Here is a 14,197-nt window from a genome sequence, read left to right as displayed (position 1 = left end):
GGCCAGCCCCTCTGATCTAAGAACCAGGCGTCCAAAGATGTCAAAATACAATAGTGAAAGGTCCTATTTATAATAAACTAGTCACTAGGGTTTACATGAGTAAGTAATTGATGCATAAATCCACTTCCTGGGCCCACTTGGTGTATGTTTGGGCTGAGCCTGAGTGTTGCACGTGCAGAGGCCATTTGTGGAGTTGAACGCCAGCTTTTGTGCCAGTTTGGGCATTCAACTCTGGTTTTGGCTCCTTTTCTGGCGCTGGACGCCAGATTTGGGTAGAAAGCTGGCGTTGAACGCCAGTTTACGTCATCTATTCTTGGTCAAAGTATGGACTATTATATATTTTTGGAAAGCCCTGGATGTCTACTTTCCAACGCAATTGGAAGCGCGCCATTTCGAGTTCTGTAGCTCCAGAAAATCCACTTTGAGTGCAGGGAGGTCAGAATCCAACAGCATCAGCAGTCCTTCTTCAACCTCTGAATCTAATTTCTACTCAAATCCCTCAATTTCAGCCAGAAAATACCTGAAATCACAGAAAAATACACAATCTCATAGTAAAGTCCAGAAATGTGAATTTAACATAAAAACTAATGAAAACATCCCTAAAAGTAACTAGATCCTACTAAAAACATACTAAAAACAATGTCAAAAAGCGTATAAATTATCCGCTCATCAAAAGTCTACATTTATGATAATGGAGTAGTTTCCCAACTTGATTGGGAGTTGACTAAAAGGAGAACCTTGAGTTGGAATACTCAAGAGTTCAATTATAATTGGTTCGTTGTTGGTTGGCTTGTTAGTCACTAACTCTAATTCATCCCAAGGGAGAGGATTAGGACTTGTGAATAGAAGTTGATTTTTAACTTGACTTTCCCTCATTCGTTGAGGGTTAACTAAGTGGAAATAACTACCAATTATTGATTGATCTTGAGAAAATTCCAACAAGGATAGAACTTTCGATTAATATTCTCCCAGTCGAGATTTTATTTAAATTACATAAATTCTCTAATTTAATCTCCTGTTTATCAAACTAAAAAAAACCATTTTGGAAAACCTCTGATTAGTAAAATAGCACATCTTCCTGCAACTCGTTGGGAGACGACCTGGGACTCATACACCCAGTATTTTATTTCTAAAATTTGTGACAACTCTTTTCTAAATTGACAAGTGGATTTTTGCTGGTTAAGAGCTGTACTTGCAAAGCCATTTTTCTTAATAATTCTTAATCTGCAAATTTATGCCGCGTCACGTACGCGTGGGTCACGCGTGCGCCTCGCTTGGAAATTTTACCATCCATGCGTACGCGTCATGTACGCGTACGCGTCGCCATGCAACTTCACTTCCACGCGTGCGCGTGTGCGTGGATTGATGTACTCCAAATCCTTGTTTCCTCATGCATTCTCTACTTTGTATGCTTTTCTCTTTATTTATTCCATCGAATCCTTGCCTTATGAACCTGAAATCACTCAACAAACACATCAAGGCATCAAATGGAATTAAAGTGAATCAAAATCACCAATTTAAGGGCCAAAAAAACATGTTTTTATACTTAAGTGCAAATTAAGGGAGAATTACAAAACCATGCTATTTCATTGAATAAATGTGGGAAAAGGTGATAAAATCTCCTAAGATAAGCACAAGATAAACCACAAAATTGGGGTTTATCAATGCGCAACGTGGCTCACGCGCACGCGTGGCTCTGATCCGATGGATGTGCGGTCGCGTGCAGGTCTGTGCGCATGCACACTAGGCTGAGCTCTTCTCCTTTGATTCTTCATGCTTCCTCAACTTTGAATGCTCTTCTTCCATTTTCTCCAAGCCATTCCTGCCTTATACCTCTGAAATCACTAACAAATAACATCAAGGCATCGAATGGAAGGCAAATGGAATAAAACTAATCAAATTAGACACAAAAGAGCATATTTTCATAATCAAGAACAAATTAGGAGGAAAGTTCAAATGCATGCTATTTAGTGGAATAATTGCAAGTTTATATGATAAAATCATTCAATTTCAACCAAAATCATCATCAAATATGGATTCATCAGTTCGTCCTGCTTGTGCTGAGTTGTAGGCATAAGGGCCGGGTTCGTCCCGCTTATGCTGAGAGATTTGATATTGATGAGATTGTTAATAAGTCGCTTGCGCCTGACAAGGATGGTGGTTAATCCTGCTTGTCAAGGTTGCGGTGCCCACATAAGGACGGTGGTTAATCCTGCTTACGTGTAGATGTGAGGTCAGAAGCAGAGTATCCCGCTCACATCCTTTCGGATCACAGGAGTGTGCAGGCACTGACATCCTCGACCGTGTGCCGGGCACGTTATCCCAAGGAGTTCCCATTATTTCGTGACTGAAAGGCAACATTCCATGTGTCGGGTTGGCAATTGAACCGACAATGTGATATCACAGCTAGTAGGATAGACATTCATCATTTGCATCTATGTGACATTGTTTGAGTATGCATATTGTAATTGGTTTGCCTATGTGAATAATTATATTAACTGCTAACTGTTATACTTGTTGTAACTGCTCTTGATTGTTTTTGAACTACATTAATTGTGATTGTGTTTGATTGGGTGGTTTGTGATGAGTTGGTTGATGATTGAGCTGTTTGGGCTGGGGGCCGTGTTGGATTGGATGGGCCTGAGGCAATGGTTGGTATGTCTGAGTCTAGTTCTGTATAAAGTATCTGACTGGTTCAGCATAGACTTAATGGACCTATGCTTGGAGTAGGATGATCATTTATACCGCGTAGGTAACTGCTTTCATGTTTATGTCTTAGTAAAGTATGAAAATCAAACAGGTTCAGCATAGACTTAATGAACCTATGATTGGGACAAGTTGGTCATTCATACTGTCTAGGAAATATTTTAAGATCTTTATAATAAAGGAGAAAGTTTTCCAAGCTTTGGATAATTAGCTAATTTCCTCTTTTGAAATGGATTTTTAGATGTTATGTCTTTGGATTTCAAAATGGCACGTAAGACGAGCATTGATCACTATACTTTAAAAATAGTTTTATTTTACGTATCTTGTTATAGCAATTTTTGTAACCCTATAGTAAGAACCAGCGAGGACGGCGTTCTCACTCCCCTACAGGTATTTCCTTTTCAGGATATGGGCGACGAAGCTTCAGAAGAGTTATGTTCATTTTCTGTTTATTTGGTATTTTTGTATTATCTTAGTTATTATTTTTTTCTCGCCTTTCTCTTTATCAATTTTATAAGAGGGATAGGAGTTTTGATATGTAAAGTTTGTATATTGGTGTTATGTGTATGTATGTATTCTTTGTAAGTATGTATACATAAATATATGTTTCTTTTAAAAAGGTCTTTCGAAAGGTTATGCTGTTTTTATGTTTTAAACAGGCTCCTATTTTAGTATTAATTATCATGGGTTTAAGTGCAAACTGACCGATTCGAACAGGTTTGATATGAACTGGCCAGTTCTGGACGGTCTAATTGCATGTCTGGTCAGCACTTTCATCAGAATTGTCGGTTCACCAGGTTTTTAGTTGAACCGACCGGTCCGATCAGGTTCTGATAACTATAGATAAAATAGTAATTTTGGATAAAAAGAGAAGACTAACAAGAATAATTATGAAACCTACGAAAAAAAGTGGTCATTTTGATAAAGTCCGATGTTAAAATAGTAAAGTGAGAATACTAAAAAAAATTATCATTATTGAAAAGTATGAGGTTAGTATGGTAAAATTGAAGGATAAAGGGTAAAATGGTCATATTGTAATAAAGTAAGGGCAAAACAGTATAAAGAAAAAAAACTAAAAAGTCTTAAGAGAACAAAATAAAGGATATAAAAGTCATTACGTATAAAGACTAAGGACAAAAGAGTCCCTTGGAAAATGAGAAGAAAGTAAAGCTAAGATGCTTAGAAAATGTAATAAACCTTCAAGATGCTTAAGACTGTCTAGCAGAGCTAAGATCCCATCCTTCTTGACCGTATCATAATGATGTGGATACACCGACCTTATGTTAGAAATTATTTTTCAACTAGGAGCATATTATGATGTCAAGCTTTGCGACAATTGCTCGAGTGTCTAGATGTACATAGTTTCGCCCATAAGACACATATGCTAAATGTACGAAGTTGAGGAACTATATCCGGACTTTGTTTCGGGTAACGTCGGGTTGCGGATAGTCGACTGACCCATGTGCTCATGATTTGTAGTAGAGATAGACATACATCATGATTGTCTATTGCATATCTTTGTGAGTGTGACTGTCTGTGTTTGTGTTTGTGTTTGTGTTTGCTATTTTCTTTATTACTGTTACCTTATTTCTATGTACTATACATGTTTGCCTAAAAATCAAGATTTCTATATCGTAACCTCTAGATTTAAGTACATGAATTCTTACGTTCTCATCCCCTTCTATCTACCATTCTTACAGATAAGATCAGAAGTGATATTCTTTGAGATTCTAACAATGTTATGTTACGAGGAACCTATATAGGAAAGCACTGTCATATGGAAAGAGCCTCGAACACGCATGTATATACTCCATGATCGTCTGTTCGCGTATTGTTTACTTAGCTCTGAGTTTGACCTCGATATGCCCTATGATTTTTTTTTTTTTTGCGGAGTTGCATCCTAGCGGCGAACAGTTCCTGTTTCCACCTTAGCCTCTTAATCAGGTGGACCTTGAGCCTGATTTACCACTACCATTTCAGTTGGAGATCCCTCAGCAGTTTGACCCTGAGCCTCAGCATGCGTACCACAAGAGCCACAACCCAACTATATGCCTAATGAGTCGAATTCACTCCCCATATAAAAATGATGAATCCATTCTTTTGGCAAACGCACCAAAATTATTGTCAAGTAATAACCCACAATGGAGTGTGATCGTATCCACAGAGATTGGTAGATTTGAGCAATTTTAATTAATTGGTGAATTAGTCAAGCTGAGCAATATAGAGTGTGATTGCAGAATTGTAAATGAATAGGAAAGTAAATGACTCAAAAGTAAAGAGAAGCAGTAAAGTGTAGAAAAGGAAATTGCAATAATGTAAAGTGCAGAAACATAAATGACTTAATTGTAAATGGGAATGGGGATTGACAGAATGTAAAGAAAGCTATAAAGAATGTGGAAGATAAGAATAGGGGGAATTCATTGAGATCAGGAGATGTCGTTCTCTTTGGATTAAATCCAGCTCATCTCATCTTCAATCATGCAACTCATTGACCTCTTGGCAATGATGATTGATTGAACCCAATCCCTTGGTGACTCAATCTCTCAAATCTTGATAATCAGCCAATTCCTTGGTCTAATTGCTCATGAAGAGAGATATGCTTGGTTCCTAATTATACCACACATCCTTGTAGATCCAGAATAGAGGGTGGATTATATGTCACCATATCCAATCACCAAAACCCAGATCTACTCAAATGTAAAAAGGGATTTCAAGCATAGTTTCATGTTTCCTTTTCCAAGATTCCCATGAAACACATTTTGCATTCAACCTCTTTCCCAAGATGATTGAACACTAGCATTAAAACGAAATTCCTTCTAGCAAATCAAAGAGAAGATGAAGAGAAGAAGAAATTCACTATCATTAATCCATCAAGTACAACAGAGCTCCCTCTCTCAATAAGAGAGAATTTAGCTACTCATAGCTTAGAGAAAAGTACATAAGATGGAAGAGATGGTGTGAAAAAGTAAATCTAACTATACTTCAACAAAACTACTACTCAACAACCCACCCCCTCCAGTACTTTCAGGGGTTATTTATACTACTCCTAGCACTAGAATAAAGAAAATACAAAAGAGAAAAGAAAATTACAATTTGGAGGGAAAAGAAAACTCAATAAACATGACCTTCTAGGCTGGCCTTTAACAGGCGTTTAAGTGGTGTGCCACGCCCAGCCTCTAATTTGTCTTGGCGCGCCATGCCCAGCTCTTCAAGTGGCACGCCCCATGTGTTGGTGTCCCTGGCGTGCCACGCCTTCGAACCCAAGTGACACGCCCAAGGTCTTCTTTAAGCTCTGGTTGGCCTGGCGTGCCACGTCTTCGAGCCCAAGTGGCACGCCCAGGCCTTCTTTAAGCTCTGGTTGGCCTGTCGTGCCATGCCTTCGAGTCCAAGTGGCACACCCAGACCTTTTTCTTCTTCTTCTACTCTCTGGAAAGTTGAACTAGCGTGGCACGCCCAGGGTCTGGCGTGCCACGCCCCTTGTATGTGCTTCATTCTCTTCTCTGGAAAATAAAACTGGCGTGCCACGCCCAATGTGTGGCGTGCCACGCCCAGCATTCTTTCTTGGTCCAGTAGCTGGCGTGGCATGCCTGGTGCACGAAATTGTGATTACACTTTTCACAACTCTGCACAACTAACCAGCAAGTGCACTGGGTCATCCAAGTAATACCTTACGTGAGTAAGGGTCGATCCCACGGAGATTGTCGGCTTGAAGCAAGCTATGGTTATCTTGTAAATCTTAGTCAGGAGATTAATGATAAAAATGATTTTGTTTATGAAAAGTAAATAATATGAAATAAATGGTACTTGTGATTCAGTAATGAGGAACAGGTTGAGGTTCCAGAGATGTTCTGTCATCTGAATCTCTGCTTTCCTACTGTCTTCATCTCCAAACACGCATGGCTTACTTCAATGGCAAGCTGTATGATCCTTTCGGATGAAAAAACCAGGTACGATCTGTGCACGGCTAATCAACTGTCGAATTTCTCATCTCGGATGAAAAATACCAGGTACAGTAAACGCACGGCTAATCATATGTCGGTTCTCACTAGCGTCGAAATAGGATCACTATATCCTTTTGTACACTGTCACTACGCCCAACATTCGTGAGTTTGAAGCTCGTCACAGTCATCCCTTCCCAGATCCTACTCGGAATACCACAGACAAGGTTTAGACTTTCTAGATCCCAGGAATGCTGGCAATTGGTTCTAGCCTCTACCACGAAGGTTCTGATCTCACGGACTCGGTCCGTGGATCAGAGACCCAAGAAATACGCACTCAAGCTGTCGCCCAATGACTACGTTGAGCTCAGATAGAACGAGAGTGGTTCTCAGGCACGCATTCCTAGAATTGAGAATAATGATGAGTGTCACGGATCATCAGATTCTCTATATTAAAGTACGAGTGAGTATCTTAGAATAGAATCAAACGTGATTGAATAGAAAACAGTAGTAATTGCATTAATCCATTGAAACACAGCAGCTCCTCACCCCCACCTATGGGGTTTAGAGACTCATGCCGTAGAGGATACAATATCAATTGTAAATTGTCATGAGTTGCTAAATGAATCTCTAAAAGTAGTTTTTATACTAGACTAGTAACTTAGGTTTACAGAAAATGAGTAACTAAGTGCAGATAGTGCAGAAATCCACTTTTGGGACCCACTTGGTGAGTGTTTGGGCTGAGATTTCAAGCTTTCACGTGCATATGCCTAAAGTTGGCATTAAATGCCACCCTGGGTGCCAAAATGGGCGTTTAACGCCAAGAAAGGTTCCAGTTCTGGCGTTTTACGCCAGAAAGTTTATGGCTGGCTTTTAACGCCAGTTTGGGCCATCAAATCTCGGGCAAAGTATGAACTATTATATATTGCTGGAAAGCCCAAGATATCTATTTTCCATCGCAAATAAGAGCGCGCCAATTGGGCTTTTATAGCTCCAAAAAGGCCACTTCGAGTACAGGAGGGTCAGAATCCAACAGCATCTACAGTCCTTTCTCAACCTCTGAATCAGATTTTTGCAATTTTGCTCAGGTCCCTCAATTTCAGCCAAAAAATACCTAAAATTACATAAAAATACACAACTCATAGTAGAGTCCAGAAATATGATTTTTGAATAAAAACTAATAAAAATATAATAAAAAGTAACTAAAATATACTAAAAACTATGTAAAAATAATGCCAAAAACGGTATAAATTATCCGCTCATCACAACACCAAACTTAAATTGTTGCTTGTCCCCAAGCAACTAAAAACAAAATAGGATAAAAAGAAGAGAAAATACAATAAATTCCAAAATTATCAATGAAGATTAGTTTCAATCAGATGAGCGGGACTTGTAGCTTTTTGCTTCTGAACAGTTTTGACATCTCACTTTATCCTTTGAAGTTCAGAATGATTAGAATCCATAGGAACTCAGAATTCAGATAGTGTTATTGATTCTCCTAGTTCAGTATGTTGATTCTTGAACACAGCTACTTTATGAGTCTTGGCCGTGACCCTAAGTATTTTGTTTTTCCAGTATTACCACCGGATACATAAATGCCACAGACACATAACTGGGTGAACCTTTTCAGTTTGTGACTCAGCTTTGCTAGAGTCCCCAGTTAGAGGTGCCCAGAGCTCTTAAGCACACTCTTTTTGCTTTGGACCACGACTTTAACCGCTCAGTCTCAAGCTTTTAATTTGACACCTTCACGCCACAAGCACATGGTTAGGGACAGCTTGGTTTAGCCGCTTAGACAAGGATTTTATTCCTTTGGGCCCTCCTATCCATTAATGCTCAAAGCATTGGATCCTTTTTACCCTTGCATTTTGGTTTAAAGGGTTATTGGCTTTTTCTGCTTGCTTTTTCTTTTTCTTTATATTTTTTCGCCATTTTTCTTTTATTTTTTTCGCAAGCTTTGTTCTTCACTACTTTTTCTTGCTTCAAGAATCAATTTTATGATTTTTCAGATTATCAACAACATTTCTCCTTTTTCATTATTATTTTAAGAGCCGACAATTTTAACATTCATAAACTTCATTATAAAAAATATGTATTGTTCAAGCATTCATTCAGAAAACAAAAAGTATTGCCACCACATTAAAATAATTAAGCTAATTTCAAGATAAATTTCGAAACTCGTGTACTTCTTTTTCTTTTTCAGAAAACATTTTTCATTTAAGAAAGGTGAAGGATTCATAGGACATTCATAGCTTTAAGACATAGACACTAAACTTTAATGATCATGTAATAAAAATAAGACATAAAATAAACATAAAAGCAAACAAATAATAATAAAAGAAAGGAAATTAAAGACATAAAAATAAATGACTCTAATACTAATACTCATGTAACTCTAGAATAGCTTTCTAATAATAAAAGTTATCACAGAGTTAGGACTCAACAACCTTTATTTTGAGGGGTAGGTGCTCCTTCAATCTGTGGGACGTTCAACTCTTCAAGGGACAGCTTCTGACGCTTTAGCTCCTATATCTCGCGCCCTTGTTTCTCTTGTTCTATGAGCATTTTGCAGAGCATGCTGTTTTGATTCTGCTGCTCTTCTTTGAGTTGATTCACAGCTTCTTGCAGCTTGGTGACAGATGCTTCTAAGCGGGCCCAGTAGTCAAATTGAGGAATTTCTGGGAGGAGCTCATGCGCCCCCTCTTGATGAGGTTATCTTGAATTTGAGGTCCATCCATCACTTTTTTGGTGATTGGGCGTTCAATTGTGATATATTCATCCACACCCATCTGTACCCCCGCATCTTTGCATAACAGACTAATCAAGCTTGGGTAGGCCAATTTGGCCTCAGTGGATTCCTTGTTTGCAAACATGTAAATTTCAACAGGGATCAGTTGATGAATCTCTACCTCCTTCCCCAGTATAATACAGTGAATCATCACTGCCCTCTTGACAGTGACTTCAGATCGGTTGCTGGCTGGGAGTATAGAACGCCCAATGAAATCCAGCCAACCTCTTACAACAGGTTAGAGATCTCATCTCTTTAATTGGTTTGGGACACCTTTTGAATTGGTAATCCACTTGGTTCCAAGGAGGCATATGTCCTCTAGAACTTGATCTAGCCTTTTATCCTTGGTCATTCTCTTATTAAATAATTTTGGATCATATTGTAGTTGAGAAAGTTTAAGAACTTCTCTCACTTTGTCAAAGTGGAAGTAAATAATCTTCCCTCTGACCATAGTCCGAAAGGAGCAGAAAGGAGTTTCCTTTAATCTTTGCTTTTCTGTCATCCACAGATTTGCATAGAATTCCTGGACCATGTTTCTTCCAACATGTATCTCAGGATTAGCCAGGACTTCCTAGCCCCTGTTTTGAATCTGCTCTTGGATCTCTGGGTATTCATCCTCTTTCAGATTGAACCTAACTTCCGGGATCACTGATCTTCTGCACACAATTTTGAAATAATGGTCTGCATGTTCTTTGGTGCAGAAGTTCTCATGCATCCAACGTGGTTTTGGATTGCTTTCTTTCTTGTCTCTTGAAGCGGTTTATCTTCCTTTGGGTGCCATGAGATTGGTTTGTTTTAACTCAGGGATCACAAGAATCACACCAAACTTAGAGATTTGTTTGTCCTCAAGCAAAATAAAAAGAAAGATGATGAATAGATAGAGAGAAGGATTCGAATGATGGAGTGAAGGGGATGGCCGAATGTATAAATAAAGGGGAGGGAGGGAATGGGTTCGAAATTTTAGAAAAAGATATGATTTGATAAAAGATAAACATGATATGAAAAAGAGAAGATTGTTTTCAAAATTTTAAGAGATATGAAAAAGATATGAGGAAGTTAGATCTGAATTTTTGTTTATGCATCTAAGAAATAAAAGATAATATGAATGAGTTAAAACAATTTGGAAAGAAATTGGAAATATGAATGACTTTTGAAAAAGAATTGAAAAGGATGGAAGAAGAATTAAAAAGAATTTATAAGATTATAAATTTTTGAGAATGGAAATTAAAAAAATGAATGTTTGTAATATTTGGATGCAGAAAATCTTGAATTAAAATATGAAAATTCGAAAAAAATTGAATTGAAAACGAAATTACCTCTCCCCTAGCTGTTCTAGCGTTAAACGCCCAGAATGATACCCATTCTGGCGTTTAACGCCCATCTGGTGGCCATTTTGGGCGTTTAACGCCCAGCCAAGTACCCTGGCTAGCGTTAAACGCCAGAAATCCTTCTTTACTGGGCGTTTTTCTGAACGCCCAGGATGCTGCCAATTCTGGCGTTAAATGCCCAGAATGCTGCCCATTCTGGCGTTTAACGCCCAGAATGATACCTTTACTGGCGTTTTAACGCTAGTGAGCCCTTTTTCACTGTGATTCTTCTGCTTTATGTTCTGAACCTTCATTTTCCTGACTTATTCACTGAAAAGCATTAATAAACATGAGAAACAAAATTAAATGGACTTATATAATTGTTATAAACATCTAATTTTTTATCATGGTTGGGTTGCCTCCCAGTAAGCATTTCTTTACTGTCTTTAGCTGGACTTTACTGAGCTTTTTAATTTAGTCTCAATTTTGAGCATTCTTGCTCAACATTGCCTTCAAGATAATGTTTGATTCTCTATCCATTAACAATGAACCTTTTGTTAGAATCAATATCTTGAAGCTCTACATAACCATATGGTGACACACTCGTAATCACATATGGTCCCCTCCACCGGGATTTCAATTTCCCAGGGAATAATCTGAGCCTAGAGTTAAACAGCAGGACCTTCTGTCCTACCTCAAAGACTCTAGATTACAGCATTTTGTCATGCCATCTTTTTGCTTTCTGTTTATAAATTTTAGCATTTTCGAAAGCATTGAGTCTGAACTCTTCCAGCTCATTCAACTGGAGTAATCTTTTCTCTCCAGCTACCTTAGCATCAAGGGTTACAAACCTGGTTGCCCAGTAGGCCTTGTGTTCCAGTTCTACTAGTAGATGATAGGCTTTTTCATACACCAACTGGTATGGAGAGGTTCCTATAGGAGTCTTGAATGCTATTCTATATGCCCACAGGGCATCATCCAAACCTCTTGCCCAATCCTTTCTACGGGTACTTACAGTCCGTTCCAGGATTCGTTTTAGTTCTCTAAGAAACCATTATTTTATGATTTATATTGTGTTTAATTGTGTGGTTTTATCAAATCTTTACCCATTTATTCATACGATAAGCATGTATTTACAATTACTTCCCAAAATTACTCCATGGTTGAAAACTTGCTTTCTAGAGACTTTTAATTATATATTTTAATTCTCATTTATCCCATTCGATGCCGTGATTTGTGTGTTAAGTGTTTCAGGCTTCATAGGGCATGAATGGCTTGGAAATTGGAGAGGAGGCTTGCAAAAATGGAAGGAACACAAGAAACTAAGGAGATGACCAGCGAGCAATGACGCGAGCGCATGGCCTACGCAAACGCGCGAAGTAAAGAATTCGCAGCAACGCAGACGTGTTCCTGATGCAAACGCATGGATTGGAGTCTGCACGAGTGATGCGAACGCGTGAACCACGCGAACGCGTGACAAGGAAAATCGCTGACTGATGCGAACACGTGGACGACGCGTACGCGTGACCTGCGCGATCTGCAAAAATAACAGAATACGCTGGGGACAATTTCCGGCCACTTTTTTACCCAGTTCTCGGCCTAGAAACACAGACTAAACCTAAGGAACATGCAGAGACTCAACAGGCATCCACACACATTGAGATTCATCACATTAGGATTACACTTAGTTTCAGATCTGAGTTTTTAGAGTTTAATTACATTGATAGTTTATGCTTTTGCTTGGATTTTTGGATGCTAAAAGTCATTACCTCCATTGAAGACATTACTTTAGTTTGTTTCCTCATTCCTTTATTTTTAATTAGTTACTCATTGACTCTATTCAATTAAGTATGTTACATTTTGAATTTATTAATATATGAAGTTATTTTTATTTTAATTAATTTTAATTCTCTATTTTATTTTAATTAATTATGTCTTCTCATATTTTTATGATTATTAATTTCATGTCAATGGAGTAGAATTTCTACTTGACATGGGGGTTGATTAAGAGGTGATACTTGAGTTGGAATGTTCAAGCGCTTGGTTAAACTGGACGTTGTTAGCTAACTTCATACTTACTAACACTAGACCTCCCTAAGGGAGAGGGCTAAGATCTGAGGGTAAGAGTTAGTTCAATCACCATACCTTTCCCAGTATTTTATTTCTAAAATTTGTGACAACCCTTTTTAAATTGGTGAGGCAGATCTTAGCTGGTTAAGAGCTATATGTGCAACGCTGTTCTCTTAATTGAAATCTCTTAATTGGTTAACTTCTGCCACGCATCAATTTTTGGCGCCGTTGCCGGGGAGTTGTGATAGTGTGCTAAATTATTAATTAGTGTATATATTTTATTTTATTTGCATATTTTATTTTTATTTCTGTTACCATGAGTTACATGTCTTTCTCATTGAGTGACACGTTCATTGCCTGATCCGAGTTTAGTCCCATTTGATCCTGAAATTGAAAGAACTCTTTCACATATTAGACGAACTCGACGTCGGTTAGCCTCCGAGGGTAGTGAAGTAATTATTATCAATTCACCAGTCTCATCAGAGGGCGAATCTGAACCGCCATCTGAGAGCGAGACAAGCTCATTTACTACTGATCCAGTTGATTTACGTGCAGAAAACATGGCAGCACCTAGGAGGATTACTCTCCAGGAGGCAAGAGCCCCAGATTTTACACTGCAGCCGTATCAAGTGCATCACCCAACTGTAGCTGCAGATTTTGAACTAAAAACCGCACTGATCAACTTGATGCCCAAGTTGCATGGCTTACCTGCTCAAGAGCCTATCAAGCCCCTTAGGGATTTCCAGACAGCCTGTTCTACTGTTAGGCGTCATGGTGCAGATCAAACTTCTATTCTGTTAATCGCTTTCCATTTTTCTCTTGAGGGAAAGGCGAGGGAGTGGTACTACTCCCAACCTGAAGCAACTGTTACCAACTGGTATACACTCAGAAGAGAATTTTTGGAAAAATACTTCCCAGCTGAAGTCACAGATAGACTGAGAAAAGAGATCTCCTGCATTGTTCAAGATGAATCAGAGACTCTCTTTGAATATTGGGAGCGCTTCAACAATCTCCTGGACCCATGTCCCCATCACATGATTGGTAAACTAGTATTGATCAGCTACTTCACTCAAGGCATGAACCCCCAAGATAAGACTACACTGAAAGGTGCCAGTAATGGTTCTCTGAAAAAGTACAAAACCGCAGATGAAGCATGGCAACTGATCAGCGACTTAGCTGAGTCCACTAGGAATCACAGACAAAGGCACAACCCCAAAGCTGTTGCAGAGATTTCCACTAGCAAAGAGACTACTGCTCTCACCCAGAGTATATGTGAAATGACCAACCTACTGAAGTAGATGCAATTGAATCAACAACAAGCGCAACAAGCACAACCTTCACCACAACAGAGCCAATAGTTAGTTCCACAAAGAGTATGCGGGATCTGT

The sequence above is a fragment of the Arachis ipaensis genome, chromosome B03 (assembly GCF_000816755.2).
Source record: "Arachis ipaensis cultivar K30076 chromosome B03, Araip1.1, whole genome shotgun sequence".
NCBI lineage: Eukaryota > Viridiplantae > Streptophyta > Magnoliopsida > Fabales > Fabaceae > Arachis > Arachis ipaensis.
Note: the sequence above shows the minus strand (reverse complement) of the source record.